The sequence below is a fragment of the Monodelphis domestica genome, chromosome 5, assembly GCF_027887165.1.
Source record: "Monodelphis domestica isolate mMonDom1 chromosome 5, mMonDom1.pri, whole genome shotgun sequence".
In the NCBI taxonomy this organism is placed as follows: Eukaryota; Metazoa; Chordata; class Mammalia; order Didelphimorphia; family Didelphidae; genus Monodelphis; species Monodelphis domestica.
Window position 1 is genome coordinate 14,150,682 of NC_077231.1, and position 18,547 is coordinate 14,169,228.

The following is an 18,547-nucleotide window of genomic DNA, read 5'->3' on the forward strand; positions in this document are numbered from 1 at the left end:
TGCTGAGCCTCTCTTCCTTCCCTCCGTGGCCATAAAAAGCTCAGCTGAAAACAACCCATAACCCTTCATGAGGAAGCTCTTCAGTGGGTTGATTTCCAAAGCTCCTGCCTGAGGATAGAAGGAAGGACTTCCCCAAAAGGTCCCCAGAGAGGTACCTGAACTAAAGAAAGAGTCCATGCTGTATCCACACCTACTCTTACCCAGCTCTCTTTGTGGTCCCAGGATGGCTCCGATCTGAATAGAGCTCAACAGGTGGAACTGCATAAGGAGGATACCAGCAGAGACCAGCTTGACAATAGGAAAGAACTTCCTTGGGGAGCAAAATTGGAACTGCCACCTCTGGTCATAGAGCCAGACAGGTAGTGGAGAGATTTCTATCATTTCCATTGCCTGAGAGGGATGTCCAATAATAATTCCTTTCCTGGCTTCTATTTTTAATATTAAAGGGATTTCTCAACCCCAGGATGAATATTTTTTTCTTTTAGATGTTAATTATATTGTTTAAAAATGTTAATTCTATTCATCGATGCCAGTCAAGTTATTTCTTTTTTTTTAAACCCTTATATATATACTGTATATTATATACTGTATATTATATATATGTATATGTATATGTATATGTATATGTATGTATGTATATATATATATATATATATACTGTGTATTGGCTCCAAGGCAGAAGAGTGGTAAGGGCTAGGCAATGGGGGTCAAGTGACATGCCCAGGTTCACACAGCTGGGAAGTGGCTGAGGCCGGATTCGAACCTAGGACCTCCCACCTCTAGGCTTGGCTCTCAATCCACTGAGCTACCCAGCCGCCCAATCCACTGAGCTACCCAGCCGCCCACCCACCCCCTTAGGATTCTTTACAATATCTAATGATAAATGGTTCTCACGATCAATTTAAGTGTTCATTGAGGAACTTTGTATGGAAATTGAAGTTATGGATCACGAACAAAAGGACGTAATCTCAAACTACAACTCTGCTGTGACTCAGTAATAGTCGCCTTTAGATATTCCATTTTCAAAGAGCCATCATGGAAGTGATGAATGAGACACCGTGACTCCAAAAGCAAATGTTGACAGCAGTAATAGAAAGTACAGATTTTTGTTGGCTTGTAGTACTTGCCCAGAGTTAGAAAATGAAGAAAAGTCTGGGGTCAGATTCGAACCTACGACCTCTGGTCTTGAGGCCCAGCTCTCTGTCCACTGAGCCACTCAGCTGCGCTGCAACTTCCTTTTACTGAACTACTCAAGGGTTTGCAACTTTCCCAGGGTTGGTTGGTTTCGGTTTTTGGTAGCTAGGAGCCTGACTACATGGCTTCAAGGCTAAATGGCCACAGGTCCCCAGGCTATTTGGCTTGCTGGAGGCTTCATTCATTACGACACTCAAAAAGCCGCCTGCTGATCTGAACCATGGACTTCAGGAGAAGCCTGAGCTTCACAAAGCTTCCTTTGACAAAGGGCACTCCATCAACAAGTGCCTTCTTCTTCTGGGACAAGCACAATGGAGAAGCTGGCCAAATGGCTAATCGGTGCAAGTCCGGGCTGATTCAACTCTTTATGCTGAGCCTCTCTTCCTTCCCTCCGTGGCCATAAAAAGCTCAGCTGAAAACAACCCATAACCCTTCATGAGGAAGCTCTTCAGTGGGTTGATTTCCAAAGCTCCTGCCTGAGGATAGAAGGAAGGACTTCCCCAAAAGGTCCCCAGAGAGGTACCTGAACTAAAGAAAGAGTCCATGCTGTATCCACACCTACTCTTACCCAGCTCTCTTTGTGGTCCCAGGATGGCTCCGATCTGAATAGAGCTCAACAGGTGGAACTGCATAAGGAGGATACCAGCAGAGACCAGCTTGACAATAGGAAAGAACTTCCTTGGGGAGCAAAATTGGAACTGCCACCTCTGGTCATAGAGCCAGACAGGTAGTGGAGAGATTTCTATCATTTCCATTGCCTGAGAGGGATGTCCAATAATAATTCCTTTCCTGGCTTCTATTTTTAATATTAAAGGGATTTCTCAACCCCAGGATGAATATTTTTTTCTTTTAGATGTTAATTATATTATTTAAAAATGTTAATTCTATTCATCGATGCCAGTCAAGTTATTTCTTTTTTTTTAAACCCTTATATATATACTGTATATTATATACTGTATATTATATATATGTATATGTATATGTATATGTATGTATGTATATATATATATATATATATACTGTGTATTGGCTCCAAGGCAGAAGAGTGGTAAGGGCTAGGCAATGGGGGTCAAGTGACATGCCCAGGTTCACACAGCTGGGAAGTGGCTGAGGCCGGATTCGAACCTAGGACCTCCCACCTCTAGGCTTGGCTCTCATTCCACTGAGCTACCCAGCCGCCCACCCACCCCCTTAGGATTCTTTACAATATCTAATGATAAATGGTTCTCACGATCAATTTAAGTGTTCATTGAGGAACTTTGTATGGAAATTGAAGTTATGGATCACGAACAAATGGACGTAATCTCAAACTACAACTCTGCTGTGACTCAGTAATAGTCGCCTTTAGATATTCCATTTTCAAAGAGCCATCATGGAAGTGATGAATGAGACACAGTGACTCCAAAAGCAAATGTTGACAGCAGTAATAGAAAGTACAGATTTTTGTTGGCTTGTAGTACTTGCCCAGAGTTAGAAAATGAAGAAAAGTCTGGGGTCAGATTCGAACCTACGACCTCTGGTCTTGAGGCCCAGCTCTCTGTCCACTGAGCCACTCAGCTGCGCTGCAACTTCCTTTTACTGAACTACTCAAGGGTTTGCAACTTTCCCAGGGTTGGTTGGTTTCGGTTTTTGGTAGCTAGGAGCCTGACTACATGGCTTCAAGGCTAAATGGCCACAGGTCCCCAGGCTATTTGGCTTGCTGGAGGCTTCATTCATTACGACACTCAAAAAGCCGCCTGCTTATCTGAACCATGGACTTCAGGAGAAGCCTGAGCTTCACAAAGCTTCCTTTGACAAAGGGCACTCCATCAACAAGTGCCTTCTTCTTCTGGGACAAGCACAATGGAGAAGCTGGCCAAATGGCTAATCGGTGCAAGTCCCAGCTGATTCAACTCTTTATGCTGAGCCTCTCTTCCTTCCCTCCGTGGCCATAAAAAGCTCAGCTGAAAACAACCCATAACCCTTCATGAGGAAGCTCTTCAGTGGGTTGATTTCCAAAGCTCCTGCCTGAGGATAGAAGGAAGGACTTCCCCAAAAGGTCCCCAGAGAGGTACCTGAACTAAAGAAAGAGTCCATGCTGTATCCACACCTACTCTTACCCAGCTCTCTTTGTGGTCCCAGGATGGCTCCGATCTGAATAGAGCTCAACAGGTGGAACTGCATAAGGAGGATACCAGCAGAGACCAGCTTGACAATAGGAAAGAACTTCCTTGGGGAGCAAAATTGGAACTGCCACCTCTGGTCATAGAGCCAGACAGGTAGTGGAGAGATTTCTATCATTTCCATTGCCTGAGAGGGATGTCCAATAATAATTCCTTTCCTGGCTTCTATTTTTAATATTAAAGGGATTTCTCAACCCCAGGATGAATATTTTTTTCTTTTAGATGTTAATTATATTGTTTAAAAATGTTAATTCTATTCATCGATGCCAGTCAAGTTATTTCTTTTTTTTAAACCCTTATATATATACTGTATATTATATACTGTATATTATATATATGTATATGTATATGTATATGTATGTATATATATATATATATATATATATATATATATATATATATATATATATATATATATATATATATATATATATATATATATATACTGTGTATTGGCTCCAAGGCAGAAGAGTGGTAAGGGCTAGGCAATGGGGGTCAAGTGACATGCCCAGGTTCACACAGCTGGGAAGTGGCTGAGGCCGGATTCCAACCTAGGACCTCCCACCTCTAGGCTTGGCTCTCAATCCACTGAGCTACCCAGCCGCCCAATCCACTGAGCTACCCAGCCGCCCACCCACCCCCTTAGGATTCTTTACAATATCTAATGATCAATGGTTCTCACGATCAATTTAAGTGTTCATTGAGGAACTTTGTATGGAAATTGAAGTTATGGATCACGAACAAAAGGACGTAATCTCAAACTACAACTCTGCTGTGACTCAGTAATAGTCGCCTTTAGATATTCCATTTTCAAAGAGCCATCATGGAAGTGATGAATGAGACACAGTGACTCCAAAAGCAAATGTTGACAGCAGTAATAGAAAGTACAGATTTTTGTTGGCTTGTAGTACTTGCCCAGAGTTAGAAAATGAAGAAAAGTCTGGGGTCAGATTCGAACCTACGACCTCTGGTCTTGAGGCCCAGCTCTCTGTCCACTGAGCCACTCAGCTGCGCTGCAACTTCCTTTTACTGAACTACTCAAGGGTTTGCAACTTTCCCAGGGTTGGTTGGTTTCGGTTTTTGGTAGCTAGGAGCCTGACTACATGGCTTCAAGGCTAAATGGCCACAGGTCCCCAGGCTATTTGGCTTGCTGGAGGCTTCATTCATTATGACACTCAAAAAGCCGCCTGCTGATCTGAACCATGGACTTCAGGAGAAGCCTGAGCTTCACAAAGCTTCCTTTGACAAAGGGCACTCCATCAACAAGTGCCTTCTTCTTCTGGGACAAGCACAATGGAGAAGCTGGCCAAATGGCTAATCGGTGCAAGTCCGGGCTGATTCAACTCTTTATGCTGAGCCTCTCTTCCTTCCCTCCGTGGCCATAAAAAGCTCAGCTGAAAACAACCCATAACCCTTCATGAGGAAGCTCTTCAGTGGGTTGATTTCCAAAGCTCCTGCCTGAGGATAGAAGGAAGGACTTCCCCAAAAGGTCCCCAGAGAGGTACCTGAACTAAAGAAAGAGTCCATGCTGTATCCACACCTACTCTTACCCAGCTCTCTTTGTGGTCCCAGGATGGCTCCGATCTGAATAGAGCTCAACAGGTGGAACTGCATAAGGAGGATACCAGCAGAGACCAGCTTGACAATAGGAAAGAACTTCCTTGGGGAGCAAAATTGGAACTGCCACCTCTGGTCATAGAGCCAGACAGGTAGTGGAGAGATTTCTATCATTTCCATTGCCTGAGAGGGATGTCCAATAATAATTCCTTTCCTGGCTTCTATTTTTAATATTAAAGGGATTTCTCAACCCCAGGATGAATATTTTTTTCTTTTAGATGTTAATTATATTGTTTAAAAATGTTAATTCTATTCATCGATGCCAGTCAAGTTATTTCTTTTTTTTTAAACCCTTATATATATACTGTATATTATATACTGTATATTATATATATGTATATGTATATGTATGTATGTATATATATATATATATATACTGTGTATTGGCTCCAAGGCAGAAGAGTGGTAAGGGCTAGGCAATGGGGGTCAAGTGACATGCCCAGGTTCACACAGCTGGGAAGTGGCTGAGGCCGGATTCGAACCTAGGACCTCCCACCTCTAGGCTTGGCTCTCAATCCACTGAGCTACCCAGCCGCCCAATCCACTGAGCTACCCAGCCGCCCACCCACCCCCTTAGGATTCTTTACAATATCTAATGATAAATGGTTCTCACGATCAATTTAAGTGTTCATTGAGGAACTTTGTATGGAAATTGAAGTTATGGATCACGAACAAAAGGACGTAATCTCAAACTACAACTCTGCTGTGACTCAGTAATAGTCGCCTTTAGATATTCCATTTTCAAAGAGCCATCATGGAAGTGATGAATGAGACACAGTGACTCCAAAAGCAAATGTTGACAGCAGTAATAGAAAGTACAGATTTTTGTTGGCTTGTAGTACTTGCCCAGAGTTAGAAAATGAAGAAAAGTCTGGGGTCAGATTCGAACCTACGACCTCTGGTCTTGAGGCCCAGCTCTCTGTCCACTGAGCCACTCAGCTGCGCTGCAACTTCCTTTTACTGAACTACTCAAGGGTTTGCAACTTTCCCAGGGTTGGTTGGTTTCGGTTTTTGGTAGCTAGGAGCCTGACTACATGGCTTCAAGGCTAAATGGCCACAGGTCCCCAGGCTATTTGGCTTGCTGGAGGCTTCATTCATTACGACACTCAAAAAGCCGCCTGCTGATCTGAACCATGGACTTCAGGAGAAGCCTGAGCTTCACAAAGCTTCCTTTGACAAAGGGCACTCCATCAACAAGTGCCTTCTTCTTCTGGGACAAGCACAATGGAGAAGCTGGCCAAATGGCTAATCGGTGCAAGTCCCGGCTGATTCAACTCTTTATGCTGAGCCTCTCTTCCTTCCCTCCGTGGCCATAAAAAGCTCAGCTGAAAACAACCCATAACCCTTCATGAGGAAGCTCTTCAGTGGGTTGATTTCCAAAGCTCCTGCCTGAGGATAGAAGGAAGGACTTCCCCAAAAGGTCCCCAGAGAGGTACCTGAACTAAAGAAAGAGTCCATGCTGTATCCACACCTACTCTTACCCAGCTCTCTTTGTGGTCCCAGGATGGCTCCGATCTGAATAGAGCTCAACAGGTGGAACTGCATAAGGAGGATACCAGCAGAGACCAGCTTGACAATAGGAAAGAACTTCCTTGGGGAGCAAAATTGGAACTGCCACCTCTGGTCATAGAGCCAGACAGGTAGTGGAGAGATTTCTATCATTTCCATTGCCTGAGAGGGATGTCCAATAATAATTCCTTTCCTGGCTTCTATTTTTAATATTAAAGGGATTTCTCAACCCCAGGATGAATATTTTTTTCTTTTAGATGTTAATTATATTGTTTAAAAATGTTAATTCTATTCATCGATGCCAGTCAAGTTATTTCTTTTTTTTTAAACCCTTATATATATACTGTATATTATATACTGTATATTATATATATGTATATGTATATGTATATGTATATGTATGTATGTATATATATATATATATATACTGTGTATTGGCTCCAAGGCAGAAGAGTGGTAAGGGCTAGGCAATGGGGGTCAAGTGACATGCCCAGGTTCACACAGCTGGGAAGTGGCTGAGGCCGGATTCGAACCTAGGACCTCCCACCTCTAGGCTTGGCTCTCAATCCACTGAGCTACCCAGCCGCCCAATCCACTGAGCTACCCAGCCGCCCACCCACCCCCTTAGGATTCTTTACAATATCTCATGATAAATGGTTCTCACGATCAATTTAAGTGTTCATTGAGGAACTTTGTATGGAAATTGAAGTTATGGATCACGAACAAAAGGACGTAATCTCAAACTACAACTCTGCTGTGACTCAGTAATAGTCGCCTTTAGATATTCCATTTTCAAAGAGCCATCATGGAAGTGATGAATGAGACACAGTGACTCCAAAAGCAAATGTTGACAGCAGTAATAGAAAGTACAGATTTTTGTTGGCTTGTAGTACTTGCCCAGAGTTAGAAAATGAAGAAAAGTCTGGGGTCAGATTCGAACCTACGACCTCTGGTCTTGAGGCCCAGCTCTCTGTCCACTGAGCCACTCAGCTGCGCTGCAACTTCCTTTTACTGAACTACTCAAGGGTTTGCAACTTTCCCAGGGTTGGTTGGTTTCGGTTTTTGGTAGCTAGGAGCCTGACTACATGGCTTCAAGGCTAAATGGCCACAGGTCCCCAGGCTATTTGGCTTGCTGGAGGCTTCATTCATTACGACACTCAAAAAGCCGCCTGCTGATCTGAACCATGGACTTCAGGAGAAGCCTGAGCTTCACAAAGCTTCCTTTGACAAAGGGCACTCCATCAACAAGTGCCTTCTTCTTCTGGGACAAGCACAATGGAGAAGCTGGCCAAATGGCTAATCGGTGCAAGTCCGGGCTGATTCAACTCTTTATGCTGAGCCTCTCTTCCTTCCCTCCGTGGCCATAAAAAGCTCAGCTGAAAACAACCCATAACCCTTCATGAGGAAGCTCTTCAGTGGGTTGATTTCCAAAGCTCCTGCCTGAGGATAGAAGGAAGGACTTCCCCAAAAGGTCCCCAGAGAGGTACCTGAACTAAAGAAAGAGTCCATGCTGTATCCACACCTACTCTTACCCAGCTCTCTTTGTGGTCCCAGGATGGCTCCGATCTGAATAGAGCTCAACAGGTGGAACTGCATAAGGAGGATACCAGCAGAGACCAGCTTGACAATAGGAAAGAACTTCCTTGGGGAGCAAAATTGGAACTGCCACCTCTGGTCATAGAGCCAGACAGGTAGTGGAGAGATTTCTATCATTTCCATTGCCTGAGAGGGATGTCCAATAATAATTCCTTTCCTGGCTTCTATTTTTAATATTAAAGGGATTTCTCAACCCCAGGATGAATATTTTTTTCTTTTAGATGTTAATTATATTGTTTAAAAATGTTAATTCTATTCATCGATGCCAGTCAAGTTATTTCTTTTTTTTAAACCCTTATATATATACTGTATATTATATACTGTATATTATATATATGTATATGTATATGTATATGTATGTATATATATATATATATATATATATATATATATATATATATATATATATATATATATATATATATATATATACTGTGTATTGGCTCCAAGGGAGAAGAGTGGTAAGGGCTAGGCAATGGGGGTCAAGTGACATGCCCAGGTTCACACAGCTGGGAAGTGGCTGAGGCCGGATTCCAACCTAGGACCTCCCACCTCTAGGCTTGGCTCTCAATCCACTGAGCTACCCAGCCGCCCAATCCACTGAGCTACCCAGCCGCCCACCCACCCCCTTAGGATTCTTTACAATATCTAATGATCAATGGTTCTCACGATCAATTTAAGTGTTCATTGAGGAACTTTGTATGGAAATTGAAGTTATGGATCACGAACAAAAGGACGTAATCTCAAACTACAACTCTGCTGTGACTCAGTAATAGTCGCCTTTAGATATTCCATTTTCAAAGAGCCATCATGGAAGTGATGAATGAGACACAGTGACTCCAAAAGCAAATGTTGACAGCAGTAATAGAAAGTACAGATTTTTGTTGGCTTGTAGTACTTGCCCAGAGTTAGAAAATGAAGAAAAGTCTGGGGTCAGATTCGAACCTACGACCTCTGGTCTTGAGGCCCAGCTCTCTGTCCACTGAGCCACTCAGCTGCGCTGCAACTTCCTTTTACTGAACTACTCAAGGGTTTGCAACTTTCCCAGGGTTGGTTGGTTTCGGTTTTTGGTAGCTAGGAGCCTGACTACATGGCTTCAAGGCTAAATGGCCACAGGTCCCCAGGCTATTTGGCTTGCTGGAGGCTTCATTCATTACGACACTCAAAAAGCCGCCTGCTGATCTGAACCATGGACTTCAGGAGAAGCCTGAGCTTCACAAAGCTTCCTTTGACAAAGGGCACTCCATCAACAAGTGCCTTCTTCTTCTGGGACAAGCACAATGGAGAAGCTGGCCAAATGGCTAATCGGTGCATGTCCGGGCTGATTCAACTCTTTATGCTGAGCCTCTCTTCCTTCCCTCCGTGGCCATAAAAAGCTCAGCTGAAAACAACCCATAACCCTTCATGAGGAAGCTCTTCAGTGGGTTGATTTCCAAAGCTCCTGCCTGAGGATAGAAGGAAGGACTTCCCCAAAAGGTCCCCAGAGAGGTACCTGAACTAAAGAAAGAGTCCATGCTGTATCCACACCTACTCTTACCCAGCTCTCTTTGTGGTCCCAGGATGGCTCCGATCTGAATAGAGCTCAACAGGTGGAACTGCATAAGGAGGATACCAGCAGAGACCAGCTTGACAATAGGAAAGAACTTCCTTGGGGAGCAAAATTGGAACTGCCACCTCTGGTCATAGAGCCAGACAGGTAGTGGAGAGATTTCTATCATTTCCATTGCCTGAGAGGGATGTCCAATAATAATTCCTTTCCTGGCTTCTATTTTTAATATTAAAGGGATTTCTCAACCCCAGGATGAATATTTTTTTCTTTTAGATGTTAATTATATTGTTTAAAAATGTTAATTCTATTCATCGATGCCAGTCAAGTTATTTCTTTTTTTTTAAACCCTTATATATATACTGTATATTATATACTGTATATTATATATATGTATATGTATATGTATGTATGTATATATATATATATATATATACTGTGTATTGGCTCCAAGGCAGAAGAGTGGTAAGGGCTAGGCAATGGGGGTCAAGTGACATGCCCAGGTTCACACAGCTGGGAAGTGGCTGAGGCCGGATTCGAACCTAGGACCTCCCACCTCTAGGCTTGGCTCTCAATCCACTGAGCTACCCAGCCGCCCAATCCACTGAGCTACCCAGCCGCCCACCCACCCCCTTAGGATTCTTTACAATATCTAATGATAAATGGTTCTCACGATCAATTTAAGTGTTCATTGAGGAACTTTGTATGGAAATTGAAGTTATGGATCACGAACAAAAGGACGTAATCTCAAACTACAACTCTGCTGTGACTCAGTAATAGTCGCCTTTAGATATTCCATTTTCAAAGAGCCATCATGGAAGTGATGAATGAGACACAGTGACTCCAAAAGCAAATGTTGACAGCAGTAATAGAAAGTACAGATTTTTGTTGGCTTGTAGTACTTGCCCAGAGTTAGAAAATGAAGAAAAGTCTGGGGTCAGATTCGAACCTACGACCTCTGGTCTTGAGGCCCAGCTCTCTGTCCACTGAGCCACTCAGCTGCGCTGCAACTTCCTTTTACTGAACTACTCAAGGGTTTGCAACTTTCCCAGGGTTGGTTGGTTTCGGTTTTTGGTAGCTAGGAGCCTGACTACATGGCTTCAAGGCTAAATGGCCACAGGTCCCCAGGCTATTTGGCTTGCTGGAGGCTTCATTCATTACGACACTCAAAAAGCCGCCTGCTGATCTGAACCATGGACTTCAGGAGAAGCCTGAGCTTCACAAAGCTTCCTTTGACAAAGGGCACTCCATCAACAAGTGCCTTCTTCTTCTGGGACAAGCACAATGGAGAAGCTGGCCAAATGGCTAATCGGTGCAAGTCCCGGCTGATTCAACTCTTTATGCTGAGCCTCTCTTCCTTCCCTCCGTGGCCATAAAAAGCTCAGCTGAAAACAACCCATAACCCTTCATGAGGAAGCTCTTCAGTGGGTTGATTTCCAAAGCTCCTGCCTGAGGATAGAAGGAAGGACTTCCCCAAAAGGTCCCCAGAGAGGTACCTGAACTAAAGAAAGAGTCCATGCTGTATCCACACCTACTCTTACCCAGCTCTCTTTGTGGTCCCAGGATGGCTCCGATCTGAATAGAGCTCAACAGGTGGAACTGCATAAGGAGGATACCAGCAGAGACCAGCTTGACAATAGGAAAGAACTTCCTTGGGGAGCAAAATTGGAACTGCCACCTCTGGTCATAGAGCCAGACAGGTAGTGGAGAGATTTCTATCATTTCCATTGCCTGAGAGGGATGTCCAATAATAATTCCTTTCCTGGCTTCTATTTTTAATATTAAAGGGATTTCTCAACCCCAGGATGAATATTTTTTTCTTTTAGATGTTAATTATATTGTTTAAAAATGTTAATTCTATTCATCGATGCCAGTCAAGTTATTTCTTTTTTTTTAAACCCTTATATATATACTGTATATTATATACTGTATATTATATATATGTATATGTATATGTATATGTATATGTATGTATGTATATATATATATATATACTGTGTATTGGCTCCAAGGCAGAAGAGTGGTAAGGGCTAGGCAATGGGGGTCAAGTGACATGCCCAGGTTCACACAGCTGGGAAGTGGCTGAGGCCGGATTCGAACCTAGGACCTCCCACCTCTAGGCTTGGCTCTCAATCCACTGAGCTACCCAGCCGCCCAATCCACTGAGCTACCCAGCCGCCCACCCACCCCCTTAGGATTCTTTACAATATCTCATGATAAATGGTTCTCACGATCAATTTAAGTGTTCATTGAGGAACTTTGTATGGAAATTGAAGTTATGGATCACGAACAAAAGGACGTAATCTCAAACTACAACTCTGCTGTGACTCAGTAATAGTCGCCTTTAGATATTCCATTTTCAAAGAGCCATCATGGAAGTGATGAATGAGACACAGTGACTCCAAAAGCAAATGTTGACAGCAGTAATAGAAAGTACAGATTTTTGTTGGCTTGTAGTACTTGCCCAGAGTTAGAAAATGAAGAAAAGTCTGGGGTCAGATTCGAACCTACGACCTCTGGTCTTGAGGCCCAGCTCTCTGTCCACTGAGCCACTCAGCTGCGCTGCAACTTCCTTTTACTGAACTACTCAAGGGTTTGCAACTTTCCCAGGGTTGGTTGGTTTCGGTTTTTGGTAGCTAGGAGCCTGACTACATGGCTTCAAGGCTAAATGGCCACAGGTCCCCAGGCTATTTGGCTTGCTGGAGGCTTCATTCATTACGACACTCAAAAAGCCGCCTGCTGATCTGAACCATGGACTTCAGGAGAAGCCTGAGCTTCACAAAGCTTCCTTTGACAAAGGGCACTCCATCAACAAGTGCCTTCTTCTTCTGGGACAAGCACAATGGAGAAGCTGGCCAAATGGCTAATCGGTGCAAGTCCGGGCTGATTCAACTCTTTATGCTGAGCCTCTCTTCCTTCCCTCCGTGGCCATAAAAAGCTCAGCTGAAAACAACCCATAACCCTTCATGAGGAAGCTCTTCAGTGGGTTGATTTCCAAAGCTCCTGCCTGAGGATAGAAGGAAGGACTTCCCCAAAAGGTCCCCAGAGAGGTACCTGAACTAAAGAAAGAGTCCATGCTGTATCCACACCTACTCTTACCCAGCTCTCTTTGTGGTCCCAGGATGGCTCCGATCTGAATAGAGCTCAACAGGTGGAACTGCATAAGGAGGATACCAGCAGAGACCAGCTTGACAATAGGAAAGAACTTCCTTGGGGAGCAAAATTGGAACTGCCACCTCTGGTCATAGAGCCAGACAGGTAGTGGAGAGATTTCTATCATTTCCATTGCCTGAGAGGGATGTCCAATAATAATTCCTTTCCTGGCTTCTATTTTTAATATTAAAGGGATTTCTCAACCCCAGGATGAATATTTTTTTCTTTTAGATGTTAATTATATTGTTTAAAAATGTTAATTCTATTCATCGATGCCAGTCAAGTTATTTCTTTTTTTTTAAACCCTTATATATATACTGTATATTATATACTGTATATTATATATATGTATATGTATATGTATATGTATATGTATGTATGTATATATATATATATATATACTGTGTATTGGCTCCAAGGCAGAAGAGTGGTAAGGGCTAGGCAATGGGGGTCAAGTGACATGCCCAGGTTCACACAGCTGGGAAGTGGCTGAGGCCGGATTCGAACCTAGGACCTCCCACCTCTAGGCTTGGCTCTCAATCCACTGAGCTACCCAGCCGCCCAATCCACTGAGCTACCCAGCCGCCCACCCACCCCCTTAGGATTCTTTACAATATCTCATGATAAATGGTTCTCACGATCAATTTAAGTGTTCATTGAGGAACTTTGTATGGAAATTGAAGTTATGGATCACGAACAAAAGGACGTAATCTCAAACTACAACTCTGCTGTGACTCAGTAATAGTCGCCTTTAGATATTCCATTTTCAAAGAGCCATCATGGAAGTGATGAATGAGACACAGTGACTCCAAAAGCAAATGTTGACAGCAGTAATAGAAAGTACAGATTTTTGTTGGCTTGTAGTACTTGCCCAGAGTTAGAAAATGAAGAAAAGTCTGGGGTCAGATTCGAACCTACGACCTCTGGTCTTGAGGCCCAGCTCTCTGTCCACTGAGCCACTCAGCTGCGCTGCAACTTCCTTTTACTGAACTACTCAAGGGTTTGCAACTTTCCCAGGGTTGGTTGGTTTCGGTTTTTGGTAGCTAGGAGCCTGACTACATGGCTTCAAGGCTAAATGGCCACAGGTCCCCAGGCTATTTGGCTTGCTGGAGGCTTCATTCATTACGACACTCAAAAAGCCGCCTGCTGATCTGAACCATGGACTTCAGGAGAAGCCTGAGCTTCACAAAGCTTCCTTTGACAAAGGGCACTCCATCAACAAGTGCCTTCTTCTTCTGGGACAAGCACAATGGAGAAGCTGGCCAAATGGCTAATCGGTGCAAGTCCCAGCTGATTCAACTCTTTATGCTGAGCCTCTCTTCCTTCCCTCCGTGGCCATAAAAAGCTCAGCTGAAAACAACCCATAACCCTTCATGAGGAAGCTCTTCAGTGGGTTGATTTCCAAAGCTCCTGCCTGAGGATAGAAGGAAGGACTTCCCCAAAAGGTCCCCAGAGAGGTACCTGAACTAAAGAAAGAGTCCATGCTGTATCCACACCTACTCTTACCCAGCTCTCTTTGTGGTCCCAGGATGGCTCCGATCTGAATAGAGCTCAACAGGTGGAACTGCATAAGGAGGATACCAGCAGAGACCAGCTTGACAATAGGAAAGAACTTCCTTGGGGAGCAAAATTGGAACTGCCACCTCTGGTCATAGAGCCAGACAGGTAGTGGAGAGATTTCTATCATTTCCATTGCCTGAGAGGGATGTCCAATAATAATTCCTTTCCTGGCTTCTATTTTTAATATTAAAGGGATTTCTCAACCCCAGGATGAATATTTTTTTCTTTTAGATGTTAATTATATTGTTTAAAAATGTTAATTCTATTCATCGATGCCAGTCAAGTTATTTCTTTTTTTTTAAACCCTTATATATATACTGTATATTATATACTGTATATTATATATATGTATATGTATATGTATATGTATATGTATGTATGTATATATATATATATATATATATATATACTGTGTATTGGCTCCAAGGCAGAAGAGTGGTAAGGGCTAGGCAATGGGGGTCAAGTGACATGCCCAGGTTCACACAGCTGGGAAGTGGCTGAGGCCGGATTCGAACCTAGGACCTCCCACCTCTAGGCTTGGCTCTCAATCCACTGAGCTACCCAGCCGCCCAATCCACTGAGCTACCCAGCCGCCCACCCACCCCCTTAGGATTCTTTACAATATCTCATGATAAATGGTTCTCACGATCAATTTAAGTGTTCATTGAGGAACTTTGTATGGAAATTGAAGTTATGGATCACGAACAAAAGGACGTAATCTCAAACTACAACTCTGCTGTGACTCAGTAATAGTCGCCTTTAGATATTCCATTTTCAAAGAGCCATCATGGAAGTGATGAATGAGACACAGTGACTCCAAAAGCAAATGTTGACAGCAGTAATAGAAAGTACAGATTTTTGTTGGCTTGTAGTACTTGCCCAGAGTTAGAAAATGAAGAAAAGTCTGGGGTCAGATTCGAACCTACGACCTCTGGTCTTGAGGCCCAGCTCTCTGTCCACTGAGCCACTCAGCTGCGCTGCAACTTCCTTTTACTGAACTACTCAAGGGTTTGCAACTTTCCCAGGGTTGGTTGGTTTCGGTTTTTGGTAGCTGGGAGCCTGACTACATGGCTTCAAGGCTAAATGGCCACAGGTCCCCAGGCTATTTGGCTTGCTGGAGGCTTCATTCATTACGACACTCAAAAAGCCGCCTGCTGATCTGAACCATGGACTTCAGGAGAAGCCTGAGCTTCACAAAGCTTCCTTTGACAAAGGGCACTCCATCAACAAGTGCCTTCTTCTTCTGGGACAAGCACAATGGAGAAGCTGGCCAAATGGCTAATCGGTGCAAGTCCCAGCTGATTCAACTCTTTATGCTGAGCCTCTCTTCCTTCCCTCCGTGGCCATAAAAAGCTCAGCTGAAAACAAGCCATAACCCTTCATGAGGCAGCTCTTCAGTGGGTTGATTTCCAAAGGTACTGCCTGAGGATAGAAGGAAGGACTTCCCCAAAAGGTCCCCAGAGAGGTACCTGAACTAAAGAAAGAGTCCATGCTGTATCCACACCTACTCTTACCCAGCTCTCTTTGTGGTCCCAGGATGGCTCCGATCTGAATAGAGCTCAACAGGTGGAACTGCATAAGGAGGATACCAGCAGAGACCAGCTTGACAATAGGAAAGAACTTCCTTGGGGAGCAAAATTGGAACTGCCACCTCTGGTCATAGAGCCAGACAGGTAGTGGAGAGATTTCTATCATTTCCATTGCCTGAGAGGGATGTCCAATAATAATTCCTTTCCTGGCTTCTATTTTTAATATTAAAGGGATTTCTCAACCCCAGGATGAATATTTTTTTCTTTTAGATGTTAATTATATTGTTTAAAAATGTTAATTCTATTCATCGATGCCAGTCAAGTTATTTCTTTTTTTTTAAACCCTTATATATATACTGTATATTATATACTGTATATTATATATATGTATATGTATATGTATATGTATATGTATATGTATGTATGTATATATATATATATATATATATATATATATATATATATATATATACTGTGTATTGGCTCCAAGGGAGAAGAGTGGTAAGGGCTAGGCAATGGGGGTCAAGTGACATGCCCAGGTTCACACAGCTGGGAAGTGGCTGAGGCCGGATTCGAACCTAGGACCTCCCACCTCTAGGCTTGGCTCTCAATCCACTGAGCTACCCAGCCGCCCAATCCACTGAGCTACCCAGCCGCCCACCCACCCCCTTAGGATTCTTTACAATATCTAATGATAAATGGTTCTCACGATCAATTTAAGTGTTCATTGAGGAACTTTGTATGGAAATTGAAGTTATGGATCACGAACAAAAGGACGTAATCTCAAACTACAACTCTGCTGTGACTCAGTAATAGTCGCCTTTAGATATTCCATTTTCAAAGAGCCATCATGGAAGTGATGAATGAGACACAGTGACTCCAAAAGCAAATGTTGACAGCAGTAATAGAAAGTACAGATTTTTGTTGGCTTGTAGTACTTGCCCAGAGTTAGAAAATGAAGAAAAGTCTGGGGTCAGATTCGAACCTACGACCTCTGGTCTTGAGGCCCAGCTCTCTGTCCACTGAGCCACTCAGCTGCGCTGCAACTTCCTTTTACTGAACTACTCAAGGGTTAGCAACTTTCCCAGGGTTGGTTGGTTTCGGTTTTTGGTAGCTAGGAGCCTGACTACATGGCTTCAAGGCTAAATGGCCACAGGTCCCCAGGCTATTTGGCTTGCTGGAGGCTTCATTCATTACGACACTCAAAAAGCCGCCTGCTGATCTGAGCCATGGACTTCAGGAGAAGCCTGAGCTTCACAAAGCTTCCTTTGACAAAGGGCACTCCATCAACAAGTGCCTTCTTCTTCTGGGACAAGCACAATGGAGAAGCTGGCCAAATGGCTAATCGGTGCAAGTCCCAGCTGATTCAACTCTTTATGCTGAGCCTCTCTTCCTTCCCTCCGTGGCCATAAAAAGCTCAGCTGAAAACAACCCATAACCCTTCATGAGGAAGCTCTTCAGTGGGTTGATTTCCAAAGCTCCTGCCTGAGGATAGAAGGAAGGACTTCCCCAAAAGGTCCCCAGGGAGGTACCTGAACTAAAGAAAGAGTCCATGCTGTATCCACACCTACTCTTACCCAGCTCTCTTTGTGGTCCCAGGATGGCTCCGATCTGAATAGAGCTCAACAGGTGGAACTGCATAAGGAGGATACCAGCAGAGACCAGCTTGACAATAGGAAAGAACTTCCTTGGGGAGCAAAATTGGAACTGCCACCTATGGTCATAGAGCCAGACAGGTAGTGGAGAGATTTCTATCATTTCCATTGCCTGAGAGGGATGTCCAATAATAATTCCTTTCTTGGCTTCTATTTTTAAAATTAAAGGGATTTCTCAACCCCAGGACGAATATTTTTTTCTTTTAGATGTTAATTATATTGTTTTAAAATGTTAATTCTATTCATCGATGCCAGTCAAGTTATTTCTTTTTTTTAAACCCTTATATATATACTGTATATTATATATATGTATATGTATATGTATATATATGTATATGTATATATATGTATATATATATACTGTGTATTGGCTCCAAGGCAGAAGAGTGGTAAGGGCTAGGCAATGGGGGTCAAGTGACTTGCCCAGGTTCTCACAGCTGGGAAGTGGCTGAAGCCGGATTCGAACCTAGGACCTCCCACCTCTAGGCTTGGCTCTCAATCCACTGAGCTACCCAGCCGCACAATCCACTGAGCTACCCAGCCGCCCACCCACCCCCTTAGGATTCTTTACAATATCTAATGATAAATGGTTCTCACGATCAATTTAAGTGTTCATTGAGGAACTTTGTATGGATATTGAAGTTATGGATCACGAACAAAAGCAAATAATCTCAAACTACAACTCTGCTGTGACTCAGTAATAGTTGCCTTTAGATATTCCATTTTCAAAGAGCCATCATGGAAGTGATGAATGAGACACAGTGACTCCAAAAGCAAATGTTGACAGCAGTAATAGAAAGTACAGATTTTGGTTCGCTTGTAGTACTTGCCCAGAGTTAGAAAATGAAGAAAAGTCCGGGATCAGATTCGAACCTACGACCTCTGGTCTTGAGGCCCAGCTCTCTGTCCGCTGAGCCACTCAGCTGCGCTCCAACTTCCTTTTCCTGAACTACTCAAGGGTTTTCAACTTTCCCAGGGTTGGTTGGTTTCGTTGTTTGGTAGCTAGGAGCCTGACTACATGGCTTC